Source organism: Sapajus apella, unplaced genomic scaffold (genome assembly GCF_009761245.1).
Source record: "Sapajus apella isolate SASKATOON/1434 unplaced genomic scaffold, GSC_monkey_1.0 scaffold22, whole genome shotgun sequence".
NCBI lineage: Eukaryota > Metazoa > Chordata > Mammalia > Primates > Cebidae > Sapajus > Sapajus apella.
The window spans coordinates 25165093-25173357 of NW_022436962.1; the positions used below are offsets into that span (position 1 = coordinate 25165093).

Here is an 8265-nt window from a genome sequence, read left to right on the forward strand (position 1 = left end):
AGGGGTAGTTAGCTATCTAATAAAGCAGCAACTGGGTTTTATAGGCATTGTTAATTTTGGCATTTTGGTGTGGAAGGGGCATTTGTGTTAGATTTAACTTAATCTTTCTTGTGAAAATCTAAACATATTTAAGCATAGTTTAGGAATAATAAACTTGAGGTACTACATATAATTTGAGTTAGAAGCTTTTTAATCCTGAATAAGGAAGGAATACATAGAAAGTCAAGGAAAAATTCTATGTAATAGTTGTGATATTCAAGATGAAAGTGTGATCCAGCAGCTTAAAACAATGACCTCCTCACTAGTTGAGCATACTTCAGTGTCATGAAATGAAGAGAATGGGAAGAGGTGTCCGTGCTTCTTTGTTTTAGGACTGTATTGCATGTTAACTCAAATACTAGACAAAAAAGTTTATATTATTATTCCTTTTATAAACATGAGGAAACTAAAATTTTAAAAGTAGGTTACTTGTCTGTAGTTAGAAGAAATACATGCAGAATTGTGATTTGAGCCCAGAATGTCTGACTCTAGGACCTAAATTCTTTCTACCATGTCATATACTTCTGTTATCTTTTGTTTGATTTTTTACTCCATTTCCCCCACTTTGAACTGTGTTGAAAGTTTTCTGTTCTATTTCTTATTTTCTCTGTGGTTACCACAGAAATGTTAACATGCATATTTAACAAAGTCTAAATGTAAATGCAATTTTTAACCTTATCCTGAACCTTCTTCTGACAAGAACTATTTTTTATCAGATGTTATAGTTTTCGGATTTGATCTTTCAGCTCCAGAAATAACAGTGTTTAGATTTACCTGTTTGCATTTAACCTTTTTTACCCTGACCATTCCTTCATGTGTATCGGTTGTAAGATGAATTGTTGGTTGTAAGATGAATTGTTTTTTAATTTACCCCCTTCAGGAACTTTATGTGAGAGGGTCTTTGCTTAGGCTCCCCATTTTGTGTAGGCCCTCAAGTTTTGCTGCCTATGTTACCCTGTTTTCTATAACTCCCCTCCCACATCAGAGTCATTCCACCAGGGCTATGTAGATTCCCCAGGGGCACTAACTCACCTCTCTAGACTTGTACTTTTTAAAAAATTATTTCTACCCTTGGAACATTTTTCTTACTTTATTGTTGGCTCTTCCATACATTAAAAAAAATTTTTTAAACACTTAATACAACATTTTTAGGTGATCTCCAGCCATGGGGCTGCATTGCCAGAAATATAAGTCCAGATTGTCATTGTGCTTGATGGGAGTATTTTGTATTGAACCTGTGGGGTGGGGGGAATGGGGAGAGGATTTAAAAAAAATGTATTTTAAAATAAATTCCTAGTAACTGATAAAACTCATTCATTTAGAGTCATAAGAAATAAACTGTTTGATGAAGAAGCAGAAGATGACTTCCAAAAGCACTTTTGAAAACTCCCCTTACTGAAGGTTTATATTGACTGCCCTCTTGAGGACGAAGATAATCTGAGAACAGATTTTTAATGTGACATTAAGTATTGTCTTCCCTTGCCCTTGTACCTTTTTCTAAGATAAACAAGAACCAAGGATTACTTGCTCTGTGCATGAGATGCCATGTTGTAAAGCTTAGGTAGCAGATGCCCTATGAAAATTTATGACATTAAGGCTGAAATTACCATGAAAATGCCAAAACATATTTGTTTTGGAATTTTACGAAATTTATTCTTAGGACTTAGCTTCTTAATGAGTAACAGTAGTTTTCAAAGAGATAGTAACCTTACTTCATCAGTTTTCTTTGAATGGGTTTTTGTTTGTTTGTTTGTTTGTTTTTGAGATGAAGTCTCACTCTGTTGCCCAGGCTGGAGTTCAGTGGCTTGATCTTGGCTCAGTGCAACCTCTGCCTCCCAGGTTCAAGCGATTCTCCTGCCTCCTGAGTAGCTGGGATTACAGGTGTGCACCACGACGCCTGGCTAATTTTTTTGTATTTTTAATAGAGATGGGAGTCTCACCATTTTGGCCAGCCTGATCTCGAACTCCTGACCTTAGGTGATCTGCCCACCTGGGCCTCCCAAAGTGCTTGGATTACAGTCATGAGCCATTGCGCCAGGCCTGAGTGGGGTTTTTAGTTTGTTTCTAGAAACATCTTGGGCCTAAAAATAGTTCTTCCTTTTTTATAAAAAAATAATTTGTACAAGAGAGAGTTTTTTTCATGTGTGTTTTAATTCATTTGTAAGTGAAGAAATCATTATACATTATTAAAAGTGGTGCCTGTACTATTTTTTTCTTTCTCTTCATTTAGCAATAAATATTAGGAGAGCATTCAGAAATAGAAAATAGCTACATATATATATATATATATTTTTCTTTTCTTTCTTTTTTTTTTTTTTTGAGACAGCGTCTTGCTCTGTTGTCTAGACTGAAGTGCAGGGGCACAATCTTGGCCCACTGCAACCTTCACCTGGTGGGTTCAAGCAATTCTTCTGGCTCAGTCTCCCAACTAGCTGGGACTACTGGTGCCTACCACTGTGCCCAGATAATTTTTGTATTTTTAGTAGAGACAGGATTTCACCATGTTGGCCAAACTGATCTTGAACTCCTGACCTCAGGTGATCCACCCACCTTGGCCTCCCAAAGTGCTGGTATTACAGGCATGAGCCATAGTGCCCAGCCAAGAAATAGAAAATAACTTTAGAGCAGTATTTTCTATATTCTATATTTTTAAAATATGCTCTTATATGAATACCTACATAGGATATATGTGTTTTGCTTTGCTTACCTGATAAACACTGTTAAAAATAATATTTTAATTGAAAAGATGCTTAACCCACATTTTTTAATGGGTTAAGTTTAATGTTTTGAGGGGTTTTTTTTAGCAGGTGGTATTGATTTAGTGTTTTTGGAAATAATTTTGTTAGCACTGATAGAAACGATGAGGATTTGAAAGGAAACAATTGCTTGCTTTGTAAGTGGTGCTGTGCAGTCTTGACTAAGTACATTCATTTGCTCAGCCAGTATAAACTCCAGATGATGTTTTCCCTGCCTGTTCCTTAAGTGGGTCATGTGATTTGGTGTTTATCATTGACTTGAATATCTTCAAGTTTTACAAACCACATAACTTGATCATGAAATCAAGGAGCTCTTTCAAAGAACTCTTTGAAAGTAGATTTTATTTTTATTTTTGGGGTCATGTCAATGAAAAGAAGATTGTGTAGTTTGTGTATGGATTTCGGAACTTTTCCCCCTTCCTTTCCTTCTTTTTATTTCCTCTTTCTTTCCTCCCTTCTTCTTCCTTCTGTCCTTCCTTCCACCTCCTTTTTTTTTTGAAACATCATGTCACCCAAGCTGGAGTGCAGTGGTGCAGTCTCAGCTCCCTGCAGCCTCCACTGCAAGGTTCAAGCGACTCTCCTTCCTCAGCCTCCTGATTAGCTGGGACTATAGGCATGTGTCACCATGCCCAGCTAATTTTTTGTATTTTTAGTAGAGACAGGGTTTAGCCATGTTGGCCAGGCTGGTCTCAAACTCCTGACCTCAAGTGATCTGCCTGCCTTGGCCTCCCAACGTGCTGAAATTACAGGCATGAGACACTGTGCCTGGCTCCTTCCACCCCAATGGAGAGATTTCTATGATACTTTTTGGTTAGTCTTCCCAACACAATCTCTGCCATTAGCAGTTCGTTTTTAGCTGAGGCTGATAGGCCATTCATTTATTTTATAAAATCGTTTAGCGTGAATGGTATTTGGTGGCTGTCTTCCAGAGATGACAGTGACTTAAGTGTCGGTGAGGTTGTGACTGCTGCATTTATTTAGAGCTGGCCTCTTTTTGTTTTAGGGATAATGGGAAAAGAGCCTAGTCCCCAAAGAATTGTATCTAAATTTGTGAAGAAACTACCTAAATTGTTATGGTGGCACATGTGACTGATAGATCTTTTGGAAATGAATGCTTGGGATGTTTTAAATATATGATTACTATTAAAATTGTTCCTGGGTTCTTTCTTCTGCAGAGTATGTGTATGTATTAGTTGTACAGAACCATTAATATGCTGACCTTTGTGCAAATCTGAAATACTTCTTTAATGGTTCTTGTAAAAATTGGGTTCTATCAATATTGAGACTTTCAGCATTATTATCTGATAAGAGCTATTACCCTATTTTAACTATTGCATAGTTTGGCATTATATGTGTGCACACATACATATGTGGAATCATAGATTAGACAATGGTACATCAAAAATGAGGAGATTATTTCAGAGGCAGTAGGTTTATTTTTGGATAAGTATATCTTAAATTCAGTAAATTAAATATATAATAAATGCCCATGATGGATAAGGAACTATGTTCGATGCTAGGTAGATTTAGAAATAGCTGTAAGTTCTTATTTCTTATAGAATAAGGAACTGTGCATAAAGACCCTACAGCTTAGAATTGTTGAATTTAATAAGCTTTATACTAGGTTTTTGTCATTACTTTTAATGGTAAAAACTGCAGTTAGTTTTGCACCAACCCAATAGTAGTTCATATGAAAGACATCATCACAAGACAAAGAGGTTAGAGAAAGCTTTATACATAATGACTTGGGGCTGGGACTTAAAGAGGATTTGTTGAGGCGTAGAGGTGTAGGGGACAAAGTACCCAGTACAGGAAGAGTGAGACAGGATGCGAAGTTGCAGCGTGTGTTTGAGGGAACAGTTTGGTTATATTATATGGGATGCATTTTAGAGAGTAGGGGAAGATAAGATTGGGGCTAGGACATATAGGACCTTGAGTACCATCTTGAGAAAACTCTAAAGTTTGTGAAACAGGTGATTGATCATTATTCACTTGGTAACCTATTGAGCATCAGTTGTGTGCCAGGTACCAATTAGGCAGAAAAGTAGAGTGGGTAAGAATCACAAAGCAGCCGGGCGTGGTGGCTCACGTCTGTAATCCTAGCACTTTGAGAGGCCGAAGTGGGTGGATCACTTGAGGTCAGGAGTTCTAGACTAGCCTGGCCAACATGGTAAAACCACGTCTCTACTGAAATTTCAAAAAAAAAAAAAATGTGGTAGGCACCTGTAATCCCAGCTACTTGGGAGGCTTGAGGCAGGAGAATTAATTGAATCTGGGAGGTGGAGATTGCAGTGAGCCGAGATCGCACTACTGTACTGCAGCCTGGGGGACAGAGTGAGACTCCATGTGAGAAAAAATAAAAAAGAATCACAGGCCCTGGGGCAACTAAACTTCCAAGTTTAAGTCCCGATTTACTACTTGTTGGCTTAATGAGCTTGTGTAAGTTTTTTAACCCTCAACAACAGGTCTATGTCTGTGATGATAAATTTGTCAAATCATCAAGTCATTAATTTTTATAAAAATTTCTAATGCTAAGGTCTAAGAAATTTTTATAAGAACTTTGAGTTTTGGTTACTGATCATAAGAGATAGAGAACTATTTTACCATTAATATAAAAAATTTTAGTATTTCACAGAGAAGTGTTTTAGTTGAAACCTTTTAAAATACAGGATTACTTTAGCTAATTTGACTTCTTTCGGATATTGTTGAATTTAATTTTAAGTCAAATTTAAAATTAAAATGAAGGCTGAGCACGGTGGCTCACACCTGTAATCCCAGCACTTTGGGAGGCCAAGGCAGGCGGATCACCTGAGGTCAGTCAGGAGTTTAAGACCAGCCTGACCAACATGGTGAAACCCCAGCTCTACTAAAAATGCAAAAATATCAACTGGGCAGGCATGGTGGCTCCTGCCTGTAGTCCCAGTTACTTGAGAGGCTGAGACACGAGACTCGCTTGAACCTGGGAGGTGGAAGTTGTAGTGAGTCGAGATCGCACCTCTGCACTCCAGCCTGGGTGACAGAGAGACTCTGTCTCAAAAAAAAAAAAAAAAAAAGAAAAGAAAAGAAATGTAAGTCAAATTAGACTATACATTTCAAATTTAAATTTAAATACATTGAAAATTAAAATCCAAATGCACCTGAAAAATCACAATCCACACAATCTTGTACCCATCTCTTCAGCTCGAGGAGGGAATTGAGGCAATGGGGTTTCTGTGTTTGGGTAGATGTTGATTTGTTGTCGCTAGTGGTGTTTTAATCAGAAAAGAAGTTTAGTAATGCATACTGAGTAGTCAGAATTATAGCTTCCACAGTCTGTAATAGACAGATTGGGATAGATCTCTGACTGTCTTTGAGAAAAAGTAATAAGAGTTGAGATAAGTCACAAGTATAACCTCACAGGAGTTCAGATCAGTGTAGCAAAAGTGTGGGTATTCAGTAGGTTCTTCTGCACACTCTACTTTTTGTTTAAAGACATTTCTGTGGGTTCTGATCAATGGTATTTAGTGGTATTAAATATTTGTATGCCCCACAACCACCCTCTAGAACCCTACATATTTATTAGTATAAACTAATTTTTGAGCTCTCATACTGTTGAATAGCTTAGTTATATGTTCAAACTGCATGGCAAGACTTGCAGTGGAGAGTATAGGAAATGAGGTTTGGCTTGAAGAGAAGGGAGTAGAAAAGGCCTGGTGCTGTGCCTTGTTCTTTAGAATTGAGATCCCTTTAATTGCTTTCCTCGTATGACCATTGCTTTGTCATGACTTTGTAAAACTGTGATATGATGTATGGGTTACGAGGTGTTCACTTCAGGTGTTATGCACTGAGCTCTAATTAACTTGACAGAAGCCAGATTCATTTTTATGCAGAGACTTTTAGTATAGTAGATTTGAAACTAGAAGACCTAGGCTTGAACCTTGGCTCTTTCTCTTATTATTTGTGTCATACTGAGAAAGAAATGTAGGTTTTCTTAATCTATTTTCTTATTAGTAAAAAGGGAATAGTAATTTCTATTATAGCATGTTGCAAGGTTGTTGCAATAAGGCTTAAATGAGATGCCAAGAAAGCATTTTATAAAATTCTGAAGAGCTATTTAAATGCCCAGTGTCCTTGGTACAGTCTTAAGTATCATTTGGAGTAACTACAACACTTAAAAAACACAGATTTTTAAGTTGTAAGCTCTGTGAGTACAAGACTTTGTCTATTTTGTACTACTGTATCTGCAGCATCTCATAGAATGGTATTTACTTATTTATTTCTAAGTTTCAAAACTTTAAAATGTTTTTCTTCTGTTTACCCCCTTTCCTTAGAAGTTTGATAATTCTTTTTCATCTTAAAAACAAACAAAAAAAAGGTATAAATAGAGCATAGCACCCTGTCCTGTCCTGTAGTTGGATAGATAAACCAATTCTTTGTGGGCTGGTTCCTAAAAGTAAAGAGGGAGGAGGTTACAATGGGATTCTCTTTTAGTTGTATTTCTGCCACATATAAAAAGAAACAAGATAATAGATGGGACCCCGAAAAGAAAAATGTTTCAGTAAAACTTGGACGGATAGGGAGGAATTTAGGAATAGCAGTTGAATGGAGAAGCCAGAATAGGAATTTGGGTCGGGTCCAGGGAAAGATGATCTAGACCATAAAAGAGTACACAAGGTCTTACTACTGAGATATTCAGTCACAGCAAGGTAGGGCACACTAAGCTTGTACATGAAAATTCAGACTGCTTTAAAAAATAGTACCCTGTTTATATTTTCATGTATGTAAATCAGCATTCCTGTGGTGATAGATGATAGATAAGATTATATTTTCAGGTAGTATCCCTATAATTCTTTTTAGTAGATTAAATATATCTTTCAAATTAGTTTTCCTGATAGTGAATTATTTCCTGATAGTGAATTATCAGTTTTCCTGATAGTGAATTATTATTCATCCAGGCTCTGTTAACACATCAGCTGTGAGACATTGGGCAAGTTACCCAACTTATTTGACTGTTTTTTTCTAAGCTGTAAAGAAGAATAATACTTACCTTGCAGAGTTGTTGTTAGGATGCAAAATAATGCATGTGAAGTACCTAGTGCATCACCAAGTGCACAGTAGGGATTCAGTTAATGGTGGGTATTTTTATTTTTTGATCTAGGCTTAATGTATGATTATTTGTATATAATTTGACAGTAAGTACCATTAATATGATATGAACATTCCAAATGTTGTTGGTCTTGTGGATTTCAGTGTTTGTTTTTAGACTAAATATATATTATGTTTTCCTTTTATAGATTTCTGAGAGAGCAGACACCATCTTATTTCTTTTGAATTATATTTAGTAACTCAAAAGGCATATACCAAGCTGTCAGAGCAGCTTCATTTAAAAGGTAATTTCAAATTTTGAAAGGGCCGTTTACTCTTTAATTTTATTTGGATCATATTTGTATACTTGACATAATTAATGGTTCTCTTACACTAAATTTGATTC

General features: G+C 36.4%; 2 protein-coding genes and 1 long non-coding RNA gene across 5 annotated transcripts in view; 2 read left to right on the forward strand and 1 right to left on the reverse strand.

Annotated features, from left to right (window-relative positions):
• The window catches only part of LOC116558986, a 29281-nt gene that overhangs the window by 13601 nt on the left and 7415 nt on the right, over window positions 1–8265 (forward strand). For 2 of the 3 annotated variants that reach the window (XM_032289345.1, XM_032289346.1), the window contains exon 5: window positions 8069–8164. The gene's annotated coding sequence lies outside the window, so the exon portion shown is untranslated. Of the gene's footprint in view, window positions 1–3798; window positions 4921–8068; window positions 8165–8265 lie in introns of those variants that run through there. The other variant, XM_032289347.1, reaches the window with a different exon arrangement.
• Window positions 1–8265, forward strand: part of DISP1 (dispatched RND transporter family member 1) — a 166296-nt gene that overhangs the window by 13002 nt on the left and 145029 nt on the right. The window lies entirely within an intron of this gene.
• On the reverse strand, window positions 679–6282 carry LOC116558987. The gene is made up of 3 exons (XR_004272260.1): window positions 6193–6282; window positions 6105–6107; window positions 679–689 (listed from the first exon to the last, which is right to left on the reverse strand). It is a non-coding gene; the product is annotated as an uncharacterized LOC116558987 (long non-coding RNA).